This window comes from Ambystoma mexicanum, chromosome 1p (assembly GCF_040938575.1).
Source record: "Ambystoma mexicanum isolate Mex_15411 chromosome 1p, UKY_AmexF1_1, whole genome shotgun sequence".
Lineage (NCBI taxonomy): Eukaryota > Metazoa > Chordata > Amphibia > Caudata > Ambystomatidae > Ambystoma > Ambystoma mexicanum.
Genome location: NC_090921.1, coordinates 26,321,874 through 26,347,241, shown reverse-complemented (window position 1 = coordinate 26,347,241; position 25,368 = coordinate 26,321,874). Strand labels below are relative to the sequence as shown.

The following is a 25,368-nucleotide window of genomic DNA, read 5'->3' as shown; positions in this document are numbered from 1 at the left end:
AGTAGCTGACCACACCTGAAAGGTCTGCACAAAACAGTAATGGAAGTTTGTATCGTATTTGGAAACTGGATTTGCGGAACACTTTGTAATAGCTCCTCGTTCCCCAGTGGAAACGGTTCTATGTGATATTACTGCATATTGAAGACTGAACACCAAAAAGACTGTTGTTTTTTCGGTTGATTTTTTGCAGTCCTCAATATGCTGTAATATAAAATTATATCATACCAAACCCACCACCCCTTCCTTCCCCCCACCCCTCCCACACTGGCATGTTTTTCGTTAATAGCAGGGGTTCACCCCCCAATCCCCTCTAACCTCCCTCGCCCACCAAAAGCCTTTCTAATCACAGACTCGCGGATATTCAAACACGCACAGACTCACAGGTACCCGCTTCCTGCCCCCAGCCCAAACATTACTCACATCCCCACCCAAACACAAAAACAAAACACTTAACTGGTGTAAGAAAGGCATGGTATCAAACAGTAAGACAGACACAAGTGATCGCAGTTCAGGGGTGTGTAAAGAAGGCATGGGGCCTCATTACACGGATGGCGGTAAGGATTTACCGGTACCGGTAAAATACTGGCACCGGTAAATCCTTACCGCCTTACTACGAGGTCCCTTTGCGGGTTGGGGTATTTAACGCCTGCTTTTTGCAGGCGTTAAAAACCAACCCGCAAAGGGACCCAGGGAGTTAATTACGGTACCGCAATTTGCGGTACCGTAATTAGCGCCCTCCCCATTCCCATTATGCCCTATGGGGCAAAAATGGGAATGGGGAAGGGCAATGGTGGAAGGGGGAATTACCGCCCCGCCAACCTTGGAATGGGGCCGTAATTCCCCTTTCCGCCAAGGCGGTGCCGGGAAGCATTAAAGGGATGGTCTAGTAAAAAATTCTTGATTTTTTTCCCCCTACTGTCGTGCTGATACTTACATCAGTGCTTCCTCCAGAAAGACTCACCAACATCCTCTTTGTTACTCCCTCTCCTATGGACCCCTCATATGGTCTCTGTTCTCTCACCCATCTCATCATCTCCCATTATGGTGCCACTCAGTGGGTCCTCCTCCTCCTCATCTGCCACCTCCTCCTCATCTGCCACCTCCTTGAAGACCTTGACCTGGATGTCCTCGCTCTCACTGAGACAGGGTTCATGGCCAGCTCTGTCACGGGTTTTGACGCTCTCAAGATCCTCTCTGAGCCCAGAACCCAGCGGCCTGGAGGTGTAGTGGTCCCAATCTTTTCGGAGTGGGTCTCTGCTTCTGTTATTCCTACGCAAGCCTACTCCTCTTTTGAATACCTGGACTGCAGTTTCTCTTTCTCCCCTGGCCCCTCTCTGACAGTGGCCACCATCTACTGGCCACCTGGCTATGACGCCATCTTCCTCTCTGAATGGGCTGACCTCTCCTCTTCTTGCCTTTACCTCTCAGTTGCTCCTCCTCGGAGACTTCAACATCCACCTGGATGCTTCTAATCCCTCTCTCTTTTTCTATTATTATTATTATTATTATTATCCCTTTGGTCTGACACACTGCCGACCACACCTTGGTTGCTCTCATCTTCTCAGACATCCCCCCCTCTCCAACCCTCTCACCACTCCTCTCTCGTGGACTGACCACTTTCTGCTATCCCCTCACCTTATGTGTCCCACATGCAAAGCCTTACCCAGCACAGCCACCCGAATTCTCTGTCATTCGGCTATGAAGCCTGTGTCAGTGGATGCCTTTGCCTCTACATTCTCTTGCACTTACCCAGATCTGCGCTGTCCTGGTCGCACTTACCCAGAGGCTTAATGGTCCTGACCGCACTTCCCCCACCCCCCCTCCTGCACCTCTCGGTGTCGCACTTGCACGGTCTGAAGGTCACAAGGCCTAGTAGGATCGTTTGTCTTGTCTGCCCTCTGTTTTCCCTCCCTTGACTTGTAGCACCTAGAAACACTTATGATCTTGCATTTAGAATGCGCCTGTACACATCTCCCATTTTGCCATGTATGCGTAAACTATGGAGATGTCATCCAGGTCTAAAAGTTCATTGCATTGGGAAATTCTTTGAGCGTTTGTTTCCTCTGCTTTCGGTAATTCAAGCCCTTTGGGCTTCCTAGACGCTGCGTTCCCACCAACCCATTCGATATCCAAGTTCCTTGGCCCAGGTGTATTTAAATATGACCCCTTGCATGTGTGTCACCACTTTGGCTGATATCAGTATCACTAGTGCCTGGAACACATACAGATGCTCGGGACCAAGGCCATTTTTACTGCCGCTGTTCTCCCTGGCCATGATGTCTCCTGGAGGTTCCATGTCACCAATAATCCCAGAGCTTTAGCCCACAATCATGGAATACTTTCTTGGTACAGCGCACCATATATACCAGCAATCCGAACCCCCAGATAGTCAACTGATGACTCTGCCCAGTTAAATGGGCATGAGTTGCATCTCATGGTAATTCGCTCCTGCAGTTACGAGATATTTAATGCCCTGGCGGCTTTAGCCATATTAATTTAGAAACCTGAAAGTTCCTCAGAACATGTCAGCGTCACGATCAGGGCCGGAATTGAACTCTCTAGACCATCACATCATCAGCCTATATCAGTTTGTGACCTTTATCTCGGATAGTAACCCCTTTCATCTCGCCGTCATGGCAGATGACCTGAGCCAAAGGCTCCATAGCTAAAGCGAAGATCAACAGGTGACAGTGGGCATCCCTGGCGAGTGCCCCAGTATAGCGGAACTGGTTCAGATCGTACGACTGGTAAGACATCAGTCTGGTATTCAGGATCTGAAATTTCGCCATCCCCATCTTCAAAAAATTAGGGCCCAATCCAAAGGATTCCAGAGTGCGCCCCAAGTATACCAGTTTCCGTTGTCAAACGCCTTATGCGCGTGCAAAGCTAAAACTGTGAATCCACATCCAATTCGAGATCACATTCACCACCCTTGTAATGTTATCGTGAGTGCACCGGCCCGCGATAAACCCTGCTTGATCCATATTAATTAGCTCTGGTAACACTGACATCCAGTCCATCTTAATTGATTGCAGAAACCCTTGCAAGACAAACAGACAATAAAAATGGCCCTCGCTACCAGAGATTGGTAAAACCGTCCCATGATGGATAGCTTAGCCTCATCTGCCAGTATTTTTCAGGCATGCAATAGGAGTGCTTGTAGAGATGCTCCTACAGTTCGCGGCAAGGATCTTGTTTGCCGTATTTCCTTTGGAGTAATAGAACTGTTTCGTATGAAGTAGTGCAGTGGCTGCTCGGTCCATCAGGTGCGCCTCTAGCTCAGACCTGGCTAACTTAAGGGCTTGAATACTCTTCGGAGATTGGCCCATGCTTGTGTTCGGTGTCCCTTAATGGCCCTTCTGCCGGCGATGTTATTCTTTACACTTCCTAGACTCTCATGAACGGTGTTTACCCCTAATAACGGCTTTCACTGCATCGCCTCATTTACTTCTTATTATCATTCTCTTCAAATAAACTCTCCACGGTTTCTTTAATAAGGAGTGTGGATTGCCGTGTCTCGCAAGATCAGGTTAAGCTTCCAGGGCTGGCTCCCTGGGGGCAGGCGTGACGTGAGGTCCGTATCTAGGACCACAGGGGCATGGCCGGACACTATTTGCTGCTCAATTTCTATCAAAATCGTCCTAGAAATCAATGTGGAGGAGATTAACATACCTATTCTGGCAAAGCCCCAGTGCACCGTTGAACAACGAGTAAAATCCCTCTCCCCTGATGGAAGAACCTCCAAGCTTCAATTAAGGACAAATCTCAGAGCTTCTTGACTATTACTAGAAAGTTAAGTTTTTGTTTATTATTTTATTAATTTATCGGGTATTTATAATGGGCCCCTACAGCAAAAGTTGTTTCAAGGCGCAACAAGACAAAAAGGGGGGGAGAGGGGCCGAACAGGGATGAAGAAAAACACAAAATAAAAATAAAAAGGTCGCTTCTAGGCCTTGTGTCATTCAGACCGTGCAAGTACAGTAGCAAGAAGTCCGAGGAAGCAGCGTTTGGGGGGGGGGGGGGTATTAGGTTGTGCCGATCAAGAGGGAAGAGCCCAAGCCTATGCAAGTGCCAGGTGGACAAGTGCCAGGGAAATGCAGAGAGTGCAGCAGAGAGAAGGTCGACGTGCCAAGTGCGAGGGACGGGCTGGAAGGGCTGAATGGAGTGCAGGCCCAGCCAGGTTAGTGCAGGACGAGGGAGCCTGGAAGAGCAAGTGCAGGTAAGAGGGAGGGGGAGACCAAGTGCAGAGGTAAACTGGCCGGGGAGGGCCTGGTGCTGAATGAACCAGGCAGCCATTGAGAAGTTTTCAGGAACTTAAGGAGATCCGGCTCAAGCCGGAGAGGGGCAGGGAGACAATTCCAGAGGGAGGCGCCTGAGGAGGAGAGATCGCTCTACCCCCCACTCTCTGCTTGGGGGAAAGCGTCTGATCTGCAGAGAGTTCAAGCTAGCAGACTGAAGGGCTATAGCAGGGAGGTATTTAGGGAGAGAGAGTTGGATGTAGTGGGGTCCCAGGCCCCAGAAAGCCTTGTGGATGATGCAGAGGGTCTTGAACTGGATCCTGGCAGCAACCGGGAGCCAGTGGAGAGATTCTAGGGCTGGAGAGATACGGTCCCTGGCTTGAGGCTAAGGATAAGTCTTGCAGTCATATTCTGGATTAGTTGAAGGGGGATGTGAGAAACCTGAGGGTACTCTCCCCAACAAACCTCAAGAATCCCTTATTCAGATGGCCAAGAAAGGGCTGACCCTCTTATCCCATCCCTGAAGGCAGACGAGCAGGGAAAGATCACCTGGGTATGGGTGCCGGGGGTTGTGCTCAGGAGAAAGCCAAAAGGGAGACGCAGACGAGGAGGGAGAGATCCCAGAGACCTTTGTGGGCTGTGCCACATCTGCCCCCCTTCATCCCATTGATTCTCTCTTATTCAAATTCACAATCAGACCCCTAGGATCTCAAACCCCGTCACATTTAGAAGCCCTCTCTCCAACAACCCTGTGTTCCCTTTTCTTACCAGCGTACAACCGGTCATTCTTTTCCATACCCCTCTAGTCACTATTCCCTGCACTGCCAGTCTGCATAAACAAAACACTACCAATCCCACAATTCCCCCCTTTCACTTCATACTAATAATTCCGGTCACTCCCGTTTGCCTCACAAACCCTTCAACTCATTTCAAAACCCACCTTCTGAGATTACTAAAAAACCCTCTAATATGAGGGTTGTAATCCCATATAGCACTGTTTCCCCATCCTATTCGGTAGCACAATCTGACAATCTTCTTCCCCTCTTTTCCAACTAACAGGAACACTTTCACGCATTATGAAAGACAACGGACTAACCCCAAAGCCATTTACATGACATGCCCCAATACAAGTGTTAAGCAAAGTCAGGCAATTGATCAGACACACACACCGATGGCCCTTTCGTTTCCCCAAAAAGGATAAAAGGTGGAGCAAGGTAGACAGCAAGGCAGACAGCACGATGAGACAGCTATCCAGGTCCGGCAGTCCAGAAAGGCGGCGAATATCGTAAGGCTGACAGGAGAGACACGACCTTGCCCTTTCCGACGCAGACCCGCGAAACCGTTGCAGAAGAAATCTTAAGACCGAGGACAATAGGCCAAGTGTGCTGCAACAGATATCAAAGGAACACAGAGCATGTCGATGCTGATAAGTGGGAGCGAGGGAAACTCCTGCAACCGTGGTACTGACCCTGACTACAGTTACGAGGAAAGCCAAGCAGTTATTCACAGCCGGGGAGTCGAGGGGAGGGCCGATAAGATCCGGGTTGTGGTGAATGAAAGACGCAAAGTGGCAAATTGAACTGTTCAAAGAACTGTAAAAGTGTTAAAGGGAGACCAGCTGCAGAGGGAACCGGTACCACGTGGGTGCTAACTCGAGAGACTCTGGTCGATCCCCGTTTGAAACTACAGGTACCAGAAGGCCGCAGGAAAGACGCCATGTTAGGAAAGTGGTCACACAGGAGCTCAAGCAAAATCCCTGTACAGTTGAAAGCCTTTGACCCAAGAACTGTGAGTAAACAAGGGAAGTGAATCCCGCAAACAATTGAAAAAGACATTGACATTTAAGAAGGGTCTGAGCCCGAACGAGGGAGATCCAGTGGTGAAGCCATGACCAGAGAAAAGCCAGGGTGAACCCGGTGGAGGTAGGCTGAAAGCAAATAGGGGCCTGCGCCCAGAAGAGGGGGACCGTGGGGTCAATCCATCACCCGAGAAATACGTAGAAGCGGACTTTGTGTTTGTTTGTTGTTTTGGTTATTTGAAAATCTATATCAGGCCTTCGGAACCAGGAGACACAACCATGAGGCCCTGATATCAATGGGAACAGGGGTCAACGCCCGGAAGAGGGGGACCCAAGGGTGAAGAATCCTCACCCTAAGTGAAAGTAGGAAACAAACCTTCATCTGTTGAAGAAACGTTTGTTTTTGTTGTTTGAATACATCAGGCCCTCGAAGACAAGAGACTTGCGTGAGAAACGAGACTTGGCCATCGAGGTTCCTGAGAAGCTGGAACAAAGCTGTCGACTCGTGCTGGGAGAGTTCGAGTGTGTTCTGTGCTCCAAGATCCCACCTTACCACATGCTCAAAACATGGGGAAGGGAGACCTAGGCTAGCACATCCTGACATTATTTGTGAACACTTTCTTTCTTTTCTTGAAAACAATCCCATACCCTTTTTGTAGTAGTTGTAAGGTTTGGCAATAGGTTTCTTAGTATAAGCCCTTTTTATTTGACACAACGCCACTAGGACTGCCTTATTTTTCCATTTGATGGTCGACCCTTGCTCCCATCTTAGATTTAGGTTTAGAATAGGCCTTTTTCCAACCTGCATACAGTTTAATAAACACCCTTGAACTGTGATCACTGGTGTCTGTCTATACTGTTGCCACCATGAGTTCCTTACAGGACGAAGGGAGAAGTTAGGCATATTGAGAAAGAAGATGATGTTGCAGTAGTCCAGCGCTCAGACTCCCACGCTGCCCCCCCCGCACTAGAATCGGTAGATAACACTAGGAATCCATGTACCCTCCTCCACCAGACCTGAAAGGGATGAACCAAATAACCCTGACTGACCACATCAAATAATAAGGTAAAAAAGAAACTGCAAAAAGTGAAAACATAATAATCAATTCGTCAGTAAGGATCCAAATGTTCTAATTCCACAACCTGTGCCCAAGTAACCATGGCATTTTCCTCCACTGCCATTTGGGTTTGTAATCCCAAACAGCCATGCCGGTTTGTCCCCATGAAACACTACTACGGATGGCAGAGGACTCCCCTGAGCTTTGTGAGCAGACAAATGTCCCTGTGGTTGCGGAGGTCTTGGACGGAAAAAGCATTGAACTCGTCCTGGATTCACCTTCACCAAATGTCCCGAAGTTTCTTAATCGGGAGTCAACAACCAAAGAACAAGTACAATCTCCTACAAGTTCTCGTGAATCACGGGAAAGGGGCACATCATAATCACCACACACTCAGGTAGCTAACCCTACCTTTGAGCGGCTCTGCATTCTACTAAACACCCGCTCTCTTGTCAAGCACGCGACTGAGATTGACGACTATATTGAGTCTAACAACCTCGACCTATGCACTTTGACAGAGACTTGGGGTTCAAGTGCATCAGGGCCCACTCTTAATTTAGCAATACCCAGAGGATATGTAATGATCTGTAAGGATAGAGCAGAGGGAAGGGGTGGGGGTTGCATTCATTATGAAAGAGTCTCTCTAGGTATGGGAATCTCCTGGGCTTTCTCTCAAGGGAATTGATTCGATCCATATAAAAATTAGCAATGAATACTGAATCTACAATTAATATCCTTATCATATAATCGCCCTCCATCCGTAAAGGTAATCAGTAACCTCTTGTTACCACTACTGAAACCCGCTTTGCGTTTCATTATTCTGGGCAATGTTAATTACTGGGGGCGAAGACACTGATCGATCTGCAAAGGAGCTACAACAGTCCTTGGCTGATCTAGGCTTTGTACAACACATGTTAACACCTACCCATGTCCTGGGACACACATTAGATTGGTTGGCGGTTCTTAACACAATGGGCTTCATTACGAGTCTAGCGGTAGGCGAGCCGGAAAAACCAGCAGGTTACCGCCGGACTCGTATTACCATTCCGCCTCCGTGATTCCCGGAATCACCGGGGCATTACAACCCTGGTGACCCGGTAATTCCGTAGGCGGAATTCGGTAAATCCCCATTCCCGCGGAGTCCCATAGGACTCCCTGGGAATGGGGAAGTGGAAACACCGGCACCATGCTGTAATGGTGCCGGTGTTTCCACGTCCGCCTTCAGGCGGGTGGTGTTAAACCCATCAGGTCAGACCTGGCGGGAGTGACACCTCCCGCCTGCAGAACTCGAGATCAGCCGGTCCGGAAAGAACGGTGGTGGCAGATTTACCACCACCGTTCTTTCCGGACCGGCTGACTCGTAATGAGGCCCAATTTGTGGTAACGTATGCACCATGCCCTGTCCATGGTCCGACCATTTCTTTGTGCACTTTTTACTCTCTGTCCCGTTCCCAGTTAAAGTAAGGAATAAGCAGACAGGCTGCCTGTCACGAAACTTAAAACGCCTTACATAAGCAATACCAAACCTATACTAGACCAGCCCCTTAATTTCTCGACAGAGATGTCGGTTCAGGCCATGGCCATCGCCCTGTCCAAAAATATATCTTATATTACAGATTTGTTAGCTCCCTTGAAGCAAAATGCAAAATAAAGAGGGAAATAAAAGCAAACCATGGTTCTCGGATGAACTGCGAAGCCAAAAAATTCTGACCATGAAAGATTTTAACTCCTGGAAACGATACCCAAGCCCTGACCTGCTAACACTCTATAAAAACTTATTAAGGGCATATAAATCCGCTATTCTCGAGGTGAAAAAGAATTTTCATAATATTCGAATTACTAACGCACAGTCTGATACTAGGGACATTTTTACGATACTAAAAGAACAGGAGACTGTCCCTCCCCCTGCAGACCAGCTACTGATAAGAGACAAAAACTGGTGTCAACTTATCCAAGATGGTCTTCAAAACAAACTGCTCAATATTAGGACCACGTTGTTATAAAAAAAAAAAAAAGAATGTGATTCCGCTACTCGAATTCAAGGAGCCATTGAAAGTTTTTCAGAGCGCGACCCTGTGGTCCTTCCCTTCAACTTTCACCCCATTTCAGAGATAGCCTTGACAAAAATTATCGAACAGAAGAAAGCAACCCATTGTAGAGGGGACACATGTTCCTCTATGATAATTAAAACTTGCACCCTTCGTCTATTAAAAGCAGCTTATATATTCATCAACACCCCTCTGAAGGAGGGCAAGATCCCTGAAGACCTCAAACAAACAATGGTCATCCCTATACTTAAGAAACCAGGGTTACTTAGGGACAACCCCTTGAATTATCGCCCTATTTCTAATACCCATTTTTTAATTAACATTTTGGATAGGGTTGCCTACAATCAGTTAGCCGAGCACCTGGATCAGTATCCTATCTTACATTCTCAACAATCTGGTTTCAGATATTTTTTTGGGAACAGAGACATCACTCCTTGAGTTGAAGTCAAGACTTCTTGCTCAGGTTGACAGGGGCACTGTCTCCCTTGTAATCTCACTAGATCAATTTGCTGAGTTCAACCTGATCGAACATACCATTCTGATCACTAGACTAAAGGAGGTTGCCAACTTTTCAGACACAGCGGCTGCTTGTATTGCCTCTTTCTTGGAGCACAGATGCAGCAGAGTCTGCTCGGACATGGCCGATGCCTCCCCCATTCCAGTACGTCTTGGTGTCCCACAGGGGGCTAGTACATCCACTTGTCTGTACAACCTATTCATGGCTCCCTTCTTCTTTATGTTAGAGTAGGAGGGGTTATGTTTTCAAACTACACGGATGACACACAATGTGTCGTCCACCTATCTGGCTGCCATGGGCAGGACAAACAGGAAACAAACAGAATATTCACCCTTACAGAGAAGGGGATGCTGGACAACTATTTAGCCCTAAATAGGGGCAAGTCTGAACTTTTGATAGTCGGTAGGCCGCCCTCTATGCGAAAACTGAATCAGGCATACAGCTAATTCAAATTGGGGGATAACATCATTCCCCCTCTGTCTAAAACTAAAATCTTGGGAGTCACCCTCGACCAGAATCCGTCAGTGAGAGCTCATGTAAGCACTGCTGTATCTGCATCGGTATACTACGTCAAGCTTCTTTCACCTCTTAGGCCCCGTACTACTTGCTAGAGCTATAAGAGGGGCCAAGAGAGATTATTGCTGTAGCCTTTTGTCAGGCATTAGCAAGCATGACGTACATAAGCTCCAGATAGTACAGAATTGGGCAGTTAGAGTTGTGCTAGGCCTTGCTGGCCGTGACCATGTAGCGGAGGCTAGGCGTGCTCTTCATTGCAAATCCCTCTCGAGCTCTTCGCTCCTCTACCTCTAACTCCCTCAGGGTCAGTCGTTTTTCAAAGAAACGAGCTGGGGGTAGATCTCTATCTTCGGCTGGGGCCTCCCTCTGGAACAGCCTCCCTGCCACTCTAAAACTTGAGGAGAACCATCTACGGTTCAGGAAGCACCTCAAAACCTTCCTCTTTGCTTCTGCCTTCGCTCCCCTTCTCCCCTGCTGATCTGCTCTCTTGGCACTGTGCACCTGGCCACCCTCTGTCCCCTGGGCCCAGGTACCTACTCACCCTGCCACCTTCCTGCACTGCCTCCTGGCGACCCCTTGCACTGGCGACTGTAACTGTACCCATACAGTCCCCCCCCACCTTTTTTCTTCTTTTTCTGCACTTATTCAGACTTACCCAGTCTGCTGCCTTAAACACAGCACTTGCCACTTGCCGGCTGCACTACCACAGTTTGCCTCAATGTTCTATTTATGTTATTTACCTGCGCTCCTCGGCTTCTGCACTTTCCACTCTCCCCCTTCCATGCACTTTTTCCCTTTTCCCTTCCCCATGCACTTGCGCGTTCTCAATGTCACTGGGCCGCGTAAGATCGTTTTTATGTTGTGCTGTGTTCTCCCTTGTTCCCCTCCCTTGTCTAGTCGCGCTCTGAAACACTTGTGTACGAGCGCGATACAAATAAAATATCATATCATACGCTGACCATCTCGCTTCAGTCTCCCCTCCTTTTTATTTATTTATTTATTGCATGGCGTAGTTGACATAGATCTTTGTTTTCACATCAGTGTTACATACATTTTAAGTTGCAGAAACAGAACAGCCATATTCTACATATAGGCAATCATAGGGTGTAGCAGTGATCAAGTGGTCCCGTGGGTTACAGGCTTGGAGGGAGGCGCTTATGAAGGAGTTTTAGTACTTGTCGAACAACCAGGTTTTTAGTTGTTTTTTTTTAACTTAGTTAGCAAGGTTTCATTGGACAGATGGGGCGGAAGAGAGTTCCAGATGCGAGGGGCTGCAATGGCAAAGCTGGCGTTGTCTGCTTTTGTGGTAATGAAGCGGGGATGTGCAGCTGGGTATTAGCATTGGATCTGAGAGATCTAAGTGAGGTTTTGCGTGCAGTGCATCTGTTGAGGTAGGTAGGAGCAGTGGCAGCTAGACATTTGTGGGTGATGGTGAGTGTTTTGTGGAGAATTCTGGCCTGGACTGGGAGCGAGTGTGCATCTCTTCTGTGGTGTGTGACGTGTTCTCTTTTCTTAATGCCCAAGGCTGCTCTGAGGGCTTTGTTTTGTAGAAGTTGGAGTTTGGTAAAAAAAAGAAATTTAAGATACCTAGCAGTAAGATGTTTCAGTAGTCTATTTTTGTTAGGATGAGGGCTCTAGCGAGTGTCAAGCAATTGACAGGTGATAGGAGAGGCCTGCTTAGTGTGACGAGTTTGGCAGTATAGGCCGTTGAAGAGGCGAGGTCGCTGATGTGACTGTTCATGGTGAGATTAGAGTCAAGATGTACTCCTAGTGTTTGGACTTTATGGGAGATGTTGATGGGTGTGCCATCAATCACTATGGTGGTGTAGTCTGGGTGGAGTTTGCCGAGTCTGTTAGGGGAGCCAACTATAAGAATCTCAGTTTTATCTCCATTAAGACAGAGTGGGAGATCAACAGTATATCTGGGGATCTCTCACTGCTAGGAATCGTGTTCAGAAGCTGAAGTCCACTACGACAAGTAACTGGAGTAACTGAAGCTTGATCTTGAGGCCCTGCTGGACGAGAAGAATTGCTGTTGCTCTCCTTCACAATCTGAAAGCGGCTGTGCCTCCAAGGACTGACCCAGAGAGGACCTGGTAAGGCGCCCTCTTCCCGAGCTACGAGGGACCATCGTGCACCAGCTGATCTTTGCCAAAGCTCCCTGGTAGACAGACCTTTGACAGGCTGCCGACCCGACGGGGACTGCTGCGGAACTCCAAAGAGAAGCGTCCGGACTGGTGTCCGCCACTGTCGATGACCGCCGTCGCTGACCGGAGCCGCCGTGCTCCCGTTTGCCTAAGAACTTCATGTGATCCAAGGACGCTCTCATCCGCATCGTCACCGCTGTATCCTGCTGGAGAAGGCCTGACCGTTGGCACGCGAGGAGCATCCGCCGGTGTGTTTCCCACCACCCAAAGACCACAGAGACACCGACGACTCGACGCCCTTGCTGGGCCACAGTTCTTCAAACTCTTTGCGGTCCAGAACTATCGACATCGAGGTGCCCCGCACGCCTCTTCCTTGCAGGACGTTTACGCTTCCCCGTCAACGAGCACCGCTAGGAACGAAGCTGCCACTTCACCGTCGTAGCTCGACCTGTTCTCCATCGGACGTTCAACGACCCGTGACTTCTGCCTTAAAGGGAGGGCACTCAAGAAGGGCTGTCGATTCCCTGACGAGGAACACTACAACGCCAGGTACTTTGGGGTGGCAGAACTATTGGGAAGTCGCTTGTGAACGATATATGGACTGGGCTTGTATCTTTCTTTTACAGGTTTCCCAGGTGGGGGCGGGGGGATCTCCACACAGAGCGGGTTTAACGGTAGTGACCAATATTCTGCCAATTGCTCAACCATCTTGCTTTCCTTGCTCTCTCTACTGCTGGTTTCATCTTTATTTGATCTGTGTGTCATTCTGACCGTATGCACTTTAATGGGATCTGATAACAGTTGTGGTACCACTGTAGAACTGAATAGATTTACAGTTATTGATTTTCTGAGTACAAAGTGAGTTATTGTGATAGTGTACATAACCTTGAATATTAATTATAAAGACTGTGTTTTAACCGATACAGTGTGCGGACATTCCTTTGTGGATGCTTGGGGAGTACACTGTACTTAAGAACGTCCTGAGAAGCTGGGCCTTGATTGCTCAACCACATATCAATAATAGAGAATCTTGGCTGGGGTCCTGTGTGCCTCTCCTCTGCCATATAGAGAGCACAAGTACAGACACCCCCCGCCCCTCCTGCATCTTCACAGCCGTGTCTTGATCCAAATTGCCTGTGATGGGAATAAGGATCTGCGTCTCGTCAGCAAAATGTATGTAGATTACTCCCATGGCATCTAGTGCTGCGAAAAGTAACTTGGTGTAGGCATTGCAAAGGGTAGGATAGAGGCAAGATCCTTGTGGTACACCTAGAGGTGCCGGGATGGGGTCTGATGCAGCTTCCCTAGGGAAACTCTTGAATTACGATCGGAGAGGAAGGATTTTATCCATGTGGTAGCCTTTTGTGAGAAGTGGAAGTTGGTGGATAGGGTTTGGCATAGTTTTTGCATAGTTTGTCATGGTCGACCAAGTCAAACGCTGCTGACAGGTCTAGGAGTAGTAGAATGCACAGTTTGCCAGAGTCCCTAATAGCGTCCATCTGGTTTTTTAGGTCCAGTAGGGCAGTCTGTACTGTGGTTGGGGTGGAAACCTGATTGTCTTTCCTCTAGTAGGTGATTGTGTTCAAGCTGGGATTGTACTTGGGTAAAGGCTATTTTGTCGATGATTTTGAGGAGGAAAGGTACTGTTGTTATTGGCCTGTAAATGGTGGGTATTGTAGGGCTTGTGAGGGTTTTTTGAGTAGTGATGTGACCCAAGCTGCTTTGATGGAAGCTGGTATTTCGCTGGAATTGAAGGATTAATTCACAAAATTGGTAATGGTGGGTGCTAGTATGGTGGCGCAGTCTCTAATTACTTTAGCTGGGGTGCTGTCGCCTTTGCAATTAGAGGGCTTGAGTGATGCTATTGTTTTGAGGACCTGATCAGTGGTGACTTGTGTGAAGTGGAATTCAGGTACGTCAGAAGTGGGGGAAATAGTCAAAGGGCGGGGAGGCGTGGTGGTAATAAGTAGTTTTTTTTGCGAGGCCATTTTGTTTTGGAGTGTGGTCACTTTTGAGGATAGGGCATCCTGAATGGTGGTACACCAGGCTTTGCTAGGAACTATAGGGCTGGTGGGGAAAATGGGTGATTCTAATTCTCTGATGATGGTGAATAGTTCTTTGGTGTTAGAGGCTGCGGCGGCGACGGCGGCGGCTATGCGGTTATTGAGAGATTCCGCTTTATAGGAGAGTACACTGTTTGTAGGCTTTAGATACATTGTTGTAGTTTGGTTAGGAGTTCTGGGGAGTTGATTTTCCTGGTTAGGTGTTCTAAGGCTCTTTTTTCACTTCTGAGTGCAATAAGTTCGTTGTTGAACCGGGGGTGCTGCGTTTAGTTTTGGGCACTTTGGTTTTGAGGGGGGCTACTTCATCAACCGCTGATTTTAGACATTGGTGGTAGTGCTTTGCAATGCTTTCTGAACTGGTACTATCCAGTGGTTTGGAATTGGGTAGTTTGTTGAGAACTGGGTTTAAATTTTCCGAGGTGAGCTTATGCACATTTCTGACCTGGATGGGTAGTGGTTTGCAAGTGGTAGTTTTGTGGTCGGTGTCTAGCTTTAATTTGAATTTAATTAAGCAGTGGTCGGTCCATCGTAATTAGAGGACGTCTGTTATGGTTACTGTAGTATTAAGGGCGAGTATCCAGTCGAGGATTCTGCCTTTCAAGTGGGTAGGGGTGTTCACTATTTGGGAGAATTGCATTTCCTGGAATGCCTTTTGGCAGGCTGCATCCTTGATGTCTGCAGGGTCATCATAGCCTAAGTTGAAGTGTCCTTGTCTCACAGTAGACTGCGGGCCTATTCACTTATCCCCATCAGTTCTTCATCCTCCGCTTCCAAGACTAAGCGATGCTGTTGGACCTCAAACGTTAAGAGAAACTCACAGGAGTGGCCCCAGATATATTTAATCTGGTTATCTCGAAGTCACGGGGGGGACCACATTAGTTGTCTTCTCTTGGCCAGCGGAATAACTGGACCATGGCCCCCCTGAATGACACAGAATTGAATATCCTCGCTGATTTCATTAAGTCTTCTTTGGTTTGGACAAAAGAGGGTCTGTACGTCCTGCTCTTGTTTCTGCATCATTCTCCCCCTTAGACGGATGTTGTTTTGATGTGAACGGTTCTCTGCACCGTCCTGTCTCGCGATTAAGTGCTCCACTTGTTTTTCCAGGTATTTCGGACTATTAGCCTGCTCACGTAGGACTGTGTCAATGTCGTCCATGTGCCTCTCCGTTCCCAGGATAAGTTTGTCCAGCTCCGTTATGGATTTCACTAATCCCTCCGCACTATTCTTTATATCTTCTTTGAGGTCCTCTTTCAATTCCTTCAGTAGTCGTCTTAGGTCGTCTTTTGTTGCTAAACATTCTGGCCGTTCCTACTAGTGGCCCGCGTGTACCTGTGCTTCCACACTTTGTGGCTGCTTTGAGGCCATGCAACCTGCAGGAGTGCCTTTAGATCGCAATGCTTGGGCTTTTTGGAGACATTTGACATTTCCCATCTGCTATTACCAAGGGAAGCCGCACTGGTCGTCGTGCAGCAGCACCCTGTCAAGGTACGCCACGCCTCAGCAGTCCCGCCAAACCCACTACTCCATATTTCTGGGAAGCTCACAGTCCTTGAGGTATGCCTTGTTGTTTGGAATCTCTGACTGCGTCACGCACCCCTGCTACCAGTAGTGTGCGTCTCCAAATGAGGATGACTGCCCACCAGTCTCATCCAATAGCAGCCCATGCAGAAGCAGCAGACAACTGGTCCAACCACAACACGGTTGTTCTCTTGAGGATACCCCTCCTTCCTCCCGCTAGGCGATGCACTCTGCTGGGTAGTCCACAGCTGCCCCTCCATTCCCTTCTAGGTGCCCCGTGAACCTCAGGCCTGTCTGCAACACTCCAGTTCAGATTGCATTACCTTTCCCCCTTGGGGCTCACACGATCCGCAACCAGGACCTCTACCGCTCTTTCATGGGATGGCATCTGCCTCAAGCACTGTCACGCCCTCCTCAGTATATTTGGAGACTCTGGGGTATTTCGGGTCTCTGTCTTGGGGTGCTAGGCTTCACCGCCACCAACTTGGCGCTTGCGCCCTTCTTCAATTCGGTCCTCAAATCGCCTCCACAACGACTTAACCAGCGAAACAGCCATGGCCTTCAATTGAACGGGGTTCACACACCTGCTACCTCCATGTCCACACTTCCCCTTCAACTTTGACAAGGTTTAGGTGTTCGGTGGTCCCAGGCCTGCTCAGAGCTCTTGGCGAGTGTGTCACCATTCCACCCCACTGCCATTTTTTTTCTCAAAGAGCTTGGGATAAGATCACTTGTGTATGTAACATTTTGAAAGCTCTACACATGCACAAAACGACTTACTTGCCCTATTTAAATTATCACTTGCTAATCATGAGTGGTGAGTAAACGTAGTAGCCCAGTGTATACATTCATATAAAAGCTGTTGCATGTGCGTTCCACTTCTCCCTGCCTGCACAAATGGTTTATGTTGCATTAACTTTCCTCTACCCTACTTCTGTAAAGTACATGGGAGCGGGACAGCTTGGCATTCTGGGACTTACCTCAAACAAACTGCATTAAATAGAGAGGTGCGCCTTTGCTGTGTGCATGAAAAAAGCACAACAAAAAGTTATTCTCCACTAACCAGCCAAGACTTGTCATCCGTCATCGCGTTTTAGCTCTGGTTCATGGGTCCTAAACTATGTCCATCACTGAAGGTGAAGAGGAGCCTTCCAAAGGTACTGCTCGCTCGACCCAGAGCTGGCTGGCAATGCTGCACTGGGCTTTATCATCCCTTGTTCTTGAATTTCTGAAGAGGGGGGCTTCTCAATGGCCTGCTCTCTGTGTCCAAGGTATTACATCTAGGGTCTTTTGGCCTCTGCGGTGAGTGTGCGATGCCAGCGGCCCTCCTGTGCTTGGCTTTGGGCATTTTGGCTTTGGGCATTTTGGCCTTGTTTTCCTGGCAATGACCCGACCCGCTCCCCCCCACACTCTCCGAGACCTCGCTCCACTCTCCCTCCCTCCTCCCACCTCCCAGCCCACCCAGAACACTGATTGTGTTAATTTATCCACCATGCCTGGTGTAATCACGACGCTTCCCTGCAGGTTCCCGCCAGCTGGAGCTCTGCAGGTGAGTGTGCGATGCCAGAGGCCCTCCTGGGCTTGGCTTTGGGCATTTTGGCTTTGGGCATTTTGGCCTTGTTTTCCTGGTGCTGACCCGACCCGCTCCGCCCGCACTCTCCGAGACCTCGCTCCACTCTCCCTCCCTCCTCCCGCCTCCCAGCCCCGCCCCCGAGCCCTGACTGGCAAGGTCACATCTTCATGCACACCTCCCCAGGGCAGCCCTCTGCCCGACAGCCCCGGAGGCCAAGGGCCCAGAAAGTGTCTGCAGGGGTCTGCAGGGGAAGCATAGGAAACCAGCTGCGAACAGACACCACCAAAACTGTAAGTGTGGCATGGGTGGGGTGTAGAGAAATTACTCTACTCCAGAAAGCCCTCGCCACTCTACTTTACCATTCCATAACGTGGACCGCCATAGAATTACACCATGCATACATAGATAGATTTGTGACCATCAGCCTAAAACCATTCTTGATTGGAATGTAAATGTTGCGAGTGCCACACCTACTGCCACACCTACAGAGAATGGTCAAGATTAAGCTGCGTCACTTTTAGACAGGATTATGAATGCTAGACAGGATTATGAATGTAAGCATGTGCCACACTTTTAGCTTGCGTCACATCTGGACAGGATTATGAATGCTAGACAGGATTATGAATGTAAGCATGTGCCACACTTTTATCTTGCGTCACATCTGGACAGGATTATGAATGCTAGACAGGATTATGAATGTAAGCATGTGCCACACTTTTAGCTTGCGTCACATCTAGACAGGATTATGAATGCTAGACAGGATTATGAATGTAAGCATGTGCCACACTTAACTTTAGCTTGTGTCACATCTGGACAGGATTATGAATGCTAGACAGGATTATGAATGTAAGCATGTGCCACACTTTTAGCTTGCGTCACATCTGGACAGGATTATGAATGCTAGACAGGATTATGAATGTAAGCATGTGCCACACTTTTAGCTTGCGTCACATCTGGACAGGATTATGAATGCTAGACAGGATTATGAATGTAAGCATGTGCCACACTTTTAGCTTGCGTCACATCTAGACAGGATTATGAATGCTAGACAGGATTATGAATGTAAGCATGTGCCACACTTTTAGCTTGTGTCACATCTAGACAGGATTATGAATGCTAGACAGGATTATGAATGTAAGCATGTGCCACACTTAATTTTAGCTTGCATCACATCTGGACAGGATTATGAATGCTAGGCAGGATTATGAATGTAAGCATGTGCCACACTTAGATGGAATTCTTAATTTAAACTTGCGGCACATCTAGACAGGATTATGAATGCTAGACGGGATTATGAATGTAAGCATGTGCCACACTTAACTTTAGCTTGCGTCACATCTGGACAGGATTATGAATGCTAGACAGGATTATGAATGTAAGCATGTGCCACACTTTTAGCTTGCGTCACATCTAGACAGGATTATGAATGCTAGACAGGATTATGAATGTAAGCATGTGCCACACTTTTAGCTTGCGTCACATCTGGACAGGATTATGAATGCTAGACAGGATTATGAATGTAAGCATGTGCCAGACTTAATTTTAGCTTGCGTCACATCTGGACAGGATTATGAATGCTAGACAGGATTATGAATGTAAGCATGTGCCACACTTTTAGCTTGCGTCACATCTAGACAGGATTATGAATGCTAGACAGGATTATGAATGTAAGCATGTGCCACACTTTTAGCTTGCGTCACATCTAGACAGGATTATGAATGCTAGACAGGATTATGAATGTAAGCATGTGCCACACTTAACTTTAGCTTGCGTCACATCTGGACAGGATTATGAATGCTAGACAGGATTATGAATGTAAGCATGTGCCACACTTTTAGCTTGCGTCACATCTGGACAGGATTATGAATGCTAGACAGGATTATGAATGTAAGCATGTGCCACACTTTTAGCTTGCGTCACATCTAGACAGGATTATGAATGCTAGACAGGATTATGAATGTAAGCATGTGCCACACTTTTAGCTTGCGTCACATCTGGACAGGATTATGAATGCTAGACAGGATTATGAATGTAAGCATGTGCCAGACTTAATTTTAGCTTGCGTCACATCTGGACAGGATTATGAATGCTAGACAGGATTATGAATGTAAGCATGTGCCACACTTTTAGCTTGCGTCACATCTAGACAGGATTATGAATGCTAGACAGGATTATGAATGTAAGCATGTGCCACACTTTTAGCTTGCGTCACATCTAGACAGGATTATGAATGCTAGACAGGATTATGAATGTAAGCATGTGCCACACTTAACTTTAGCTTGCGTCACATCTGGACAGGATTATGAATGCTAGACAGGATTATGAATGTAAGCATGTGCCACACTTTTAGCTTGCGTCACATCTGGACAGGATTATGAATGCTAGACAGGATTATGAATGTAAGCATGTGCCACACTTAACTTTAGCTTGCGTCACATCTGGACAGGATTATGAATGCTAGACAGGATTATGAATGTAAGCATGTGCCACACTTAGATGGAATTCTTAATTTAAACTTGCGGCACATTTAGACAGGATTATGAAGGTTAGCGTGTGCCACACTTGGATTGAATTCTTAACCTAGGCCTGCGTCACATTTAGACGGGTGTAACAATGTTGGCATGTGTCACACTTAGATGGAATTCTTAACTTTAGCCTGCGTCGCATCTAGACAGAAATGTGAGTGTTGGCATGGGCCACACTCAGATAAAACTGATGAAGCCTGCCACAATGGAGTTGTGATCACTGCCCTGCCTCCCATCTGGACGGAATGTTGAAGGTTAGCAAGTGCCACGCTCAGATGGCATAGTGGATGAAAGCAAGCATCACAACAAGAGTTAATTGCAAGGACAGCAATGCTAACTAACCAATCCACTAACAATTTCATCCCTCTGCATACCCCTTTCAAACTCTAACCAAACACAACCACAAACCTAAAACACAGCAATCCGCACAAACTTCACTACACTGCAACAACAAAACAAATCACACATTGACCTGCACAACAGCACACGGCGACTACCGACCGTAAAACACCCCAAGCCCAGCAAACGGACCCACCGGGCTGAGGCTGCCAACAGCACATCACTGCTCTCTTGCACTTTCCAACCTATTCCCACTAACACACCCCCCTCTCCTTTTTTCAGAGCCACCAGAGCGCCAGGGCACCACTCCAGTGGTGATAGTGCATGGTACAAATATCCTTTAACATTAACATATGTAACATGGTCCCCTGCATGATTCAGGAGGCTGTGTGCCATCCAGAGCCAAGGGGTGATGGGCCTAGAGAGTTATTTGGCGACCACCTTGACCAGCCTCAAAACGCCTCTCAAAGTATCCCCTTCCCAAATTTAACAGCCTGAAGCTCTCTCTAGGCAGACTCAAAGACCGAATAAGAGAAACAAACTCTTGCCTGCCCCAAGGTCAATGTAATTTCTTCACTGTTAACATTGTATATTTAGGATACAGTTACAAGTCTACCCTGAGTGTTAGAAAAGACACCGCCAACCCCACTGAGATGCCCATAAGATCCAGAGACGTGCACTTCATACAATGTGGAGGCTGTGGATTGAATGAGCTCTGGAGACCACTACCTGATGCAATGCTGCAAACCTGTTATGGATCTCTCCGTTTGGGATTCAAAATTACCACATTATAGCGTCTCGGGAGAGCATTCCCTTGATGGGGACACAATGTTGAGATTTCACAGTGGCCCCCAGCTAAATATATTCAGAGGACTAGCAATATTTTCCAGGAAAGCAAGTCACACACTTGGGGGTGGGGGGGGGAGACTTGGGTCTTAGAGAGGCAGCGCCAGAGAGCCAGACAGAAGAGAATGCAATCCAAGAGGTCAGACAGACCAAAGGAAGGCTTGGTCCAGCCCACTAAGCCCCAGGTAAGGCCAAGGCCAAGCAGCACTTTGGAGCAGCAGCCAATCCCAACCAAGATCCAATTATTAGACACAGGTACAGCCACTAACAATAAAATCAAACTGAGGGAAAGCACAAAAAAAAAATGTTTTAAAAATCAGCGACCCAATTCAGCCAGTGATGGGAGTAGGAGCAGGAGGCTTGGCATTGGAAGGAGATGGAGAGGCAGAAGCAGTTGCAGAGGAAGTAGCAGCAGAGCTCAGTAGGAGGTGCTGAGAGATAAAAAGGTGAAGAGGAGGTAGGAAGAGCAAGAGAGCAGGAGGAGATGGTGGTAACAAAATGCAGAAGGTGCAGTGGAGGCGGTGCAACATCGGGTGACGAAGGGACACTGGAAAAATGGAAGTGATACAAAGGTTGCGGAAACATCAAGTGATGAAGGTGGTAGAAACGATATGGTAACATCAGAAAGGGGAATGGGAAGAGAGGAGATGGTAGTGTCAAGGCAAGAACGCCAACAGGAGGAGGTAGTTTGAAGGGTGTAACAGATGGCGATGGTGGTACTAGAGAGGTGGTAATATCAAGGGAGAAGGACAGAGTACCATCAGGAATGAAAGGTGATATAGAAGGATTGGGGTGGTCTTACAGTGGCGGAAAGATCTCCGACGGAAATGACCGCATGAGAAATATACGATATACATAAATGATCGTACATTTCTCATGCGGACATTCGTTGTAAAACAACCCCAAAACGGGGGGCGTGGCCTGGAGCGCCAGCTAAGAGGCAGCTCCTTGAATGGCCTCTGCTCGGGTCTGCGGCAACAACGAAATATCGCTGGTTCCGCTATCTCTGATGGCCGCTTTAAACACGTCTAAGCAGCGGAAGATGGGGAGCATTAGCCATAACAAGCGCAACAACTAACGTGACCGGGATCCCTGGTAATGCGGTGAAGGAACCCACTATCTATGCCGCGCACCCGGATCCAAAATGGCGGCCCCGGCTCCATAGCCCCGATTCCGCAACCCGCCGACAGCCCTCACCGCCATCGGACCATCCCCGGAGGACGAGATCCCTGCGGGGTGCACTGGTAGAGCCTGGTGGCCCCCACTCACCAACCCGCACTGGAAGCACAGGTGAGAGTGACCTGATAGCGTGGCCCAGACGGGGCCCTTGAAAGGCAAACCTCTCGGAAGCAGAGCCTCCTCATCTGCTCCCTTAGCCTGCCTTCATACCCTGGATCCCTCCCCGCGTCAGACCTGACATTTGCTCTGGGACGCTCCGCCCGCCCCCCCCTTTGATTCGGGATCCGGACCGAGGGCGCCATCCAGCGGCTTGGCTTCCTCCCGCCCCCGCCTGAGTTGGATCCCGGGACTTTCTTTCCGCCACCTATACTCCGGCGCAGCCCGCAGCCAGGGACCCTGGCGCCTCTCCCACTGGCGACAACCGTTGGGGGCTGATCCGGCACAGCTAGGCACAGGGCCATCCAACGCTGGGCACACCAGCAATTACCCGATGAGGGCGGACATCCCTAATTACTGCAGCCGAAGCACCATCTGCTTCCTGGAGCCCCGCTGAGCCCACACAAGTGTCTCCCGAACTCCTGCCTTCCTCCAGACACCCTAACACTGGAGCGCTTCAGCAACTGCGGTCCTACTCACTAACTGCCCCCCTCCCCTTTGGAGGCTACCAGTTCAGAAAGGGTGAAACACTCTCCCTGAAGCCCACAAGAACAAACCCCACCTTCCCTACACCTCACCAGCTCTCTCACGGACCCCGCCCCCCCCCCCCGCGATTACCTACCTGTACCAGCTCCGACTCCTCCAGAAGCTTTCTGGGGCGCTCCGGCCCACCTCCCACCTGCATCAGCTTGGAGAGACCTACGCCTCCATCCTCATGCCAGACGCCGGTAGCAGAGGTGAGTCGTGTGCCAACAGCCACCATACGCCGGGAAGCCCCGCAGGCCCCCCTATTTAAGGACCTCACCTGCCTACGCCGGCTAAGAAGCCCACCTGGCCTACTTATTACCTGGGGCGCCCCAGCCCATTCCATCTCACCTATTACCACCATTCCCAGACATCGCGGCTCCTGACGGGGGTCTAGGGACTTCCAGTGAACCATCCCACTGGCGAACATGCTGACCCTAAGCAAAACTCACCAGGAGGCTCCCCCCGAACCTCAGAATCATGGCCAAAGCCCTAAAACCTTCAAAATCGGTGGTCATCTCCACCATGTTGCTGGCGAAAGAAAGCTGACCCTCCTAAACTCACCCCCCAAAAGACTACAGTAGATAAAAGGGAACCTCGCTATGAAAGAAGACCTTCAAGCCTTCATGTCCAATATCAAAACAGAATTTAGATCCTGCATGTCAGAACTCACCGCAAAACTAGAACAAACAGAACAAAGGGTCAGTGACATTGAACATACGATTGGGGAGTCTGACGAACTAGACCTGGAACATTCTAACTCACTAGCATAAGAACAACGCACTATACAAGCCTTAATGGACAGAACCGAGATCCTTGAATTCAAACAGGAAGACATGGAAAACCGCTCCTGACGCAATAACCTGCGCATCCGAGGGGTGCCGTCATCAATCTCTAATGAGGAGCTCCCCGAATACATAGGTAACTTCTTCCAGTCACTGCTCCCAAATCTGGAGAAGGTTCAGCTCCTACTCAATCGCACCCACAGGCTGTGCCCCTGTCGGGGATCCAATTCAGACTCCCCCCAGACGTTACCACAAGAGTCCACTTCTATACCACCAAGAAGGCTTTTTCGGCAATAGGTCGCTCACGCCATGAACTGACTTTTCAGGATCTCTCCCCTCGAACCTTGCAGAAACGCAGAATGCTGCGCCCACTCACACTCTTCCTTCGAGACCAGCAGATCCGCTACCGGTGGCTATTCTCCAAAGCGCTGCAGTTCTCACACAATGGCACCCAATGAACCATCAGCCATCTAGAAGTAGCAGCATCAATCCTGCGCCCGGGCTCCCTTGAGGGCGCTGCTGACTCACCCCCCCCCCCACCCCCGGACCGAACAAGTCCCTCTTCGGGTGCCGCGTCCCCCAAACCAAGACGCGCCCCCCTGGACTAGAGTGCAGAGGAACCGCAAACTCAAATGACGATCAATGACTCCTCGGAAAACTATATAGTGCTGGAACCACCAAAGCTTCCCTAAATCCGCCGCGGACCCCAAGCGGTCCATACTCCCCTCCAAGGTGGATGTCACCATGTTACCCTTGGAGAATGATGTTAGCCTGGGTGGCTAGGGGAGGAACCAACAGTTTAAATTCGGTCCCCCTGGTCACAGTTTGGGCCTCCCGTTGGACGCCGAAGTTGGAAGTTTGTATCTCCCGTTGGAGACCAGTTAAAAAACCTCAGCCACAGGAGAACCCAAAGCAGCTAGCCTCTTACAGCTATGGCTGACTTTACCCCCCATTTCCCCTCCCGCGGCAAACGAGCTCGGAGAGCCAGCCCCCACATCTAAAACTAAAGTTCACCATCCTGAATGCCGGGAGCATCGCTTCATCGCAATCAAATGCGTCATCCTGGGCCAACTTTATACCCTCATCTCAGCCTACGCTCCGAACAAGCACCAGGAAGGGTTGTATCAAGACTTCATCAAGGGGCAAGACTTCATCGAGGGGCAAGTTGTCATTGGAGGAGACTTTAACGGAGCCCCAGACCCCCTCAAGGATAGATCCCTCTCTCCAACATCGAGGGGCCTGAAGTTGGCAAAGGTCCTGCTCCACCTTTTCCGTACGCTGAACGTTGTGGACACCTGGAGAGTGCTATCTCCGGAAGAGAAAGACTTCCCCTTCTATTCGTATGTGCACCGCACCTTCTCTAGAATCGACTTGCTGCTGGCCTCCCCCCAGATCTTGGCCTTCACAGACGACGTTATTATTGGCCCCCGGAGCCTCTCTGACCACGCTCTAGTCTCACTCACCCTGCGATCCCACAACCCAGATCCTCCCCTTCGCCGCTGATGCAACTTATATGACCCTATCCTGGGTGACG

The 25,368-nt window shown here is 48.9% G+C and overlaps 1 protein-coding gene across 1 annotated transcript in view; it reads right to left on the bottom strand.

The window, feature by feature from the left end:
- The window catches only part of LOC138564780 (zinc finger protein 154-like), a 135,902-nt gene that overhangs the window by 2,686 nt on the left and 107,848 nt on the right, over positions 1–25,368 (bottom strand). The window lies entirely within an intron of this gene.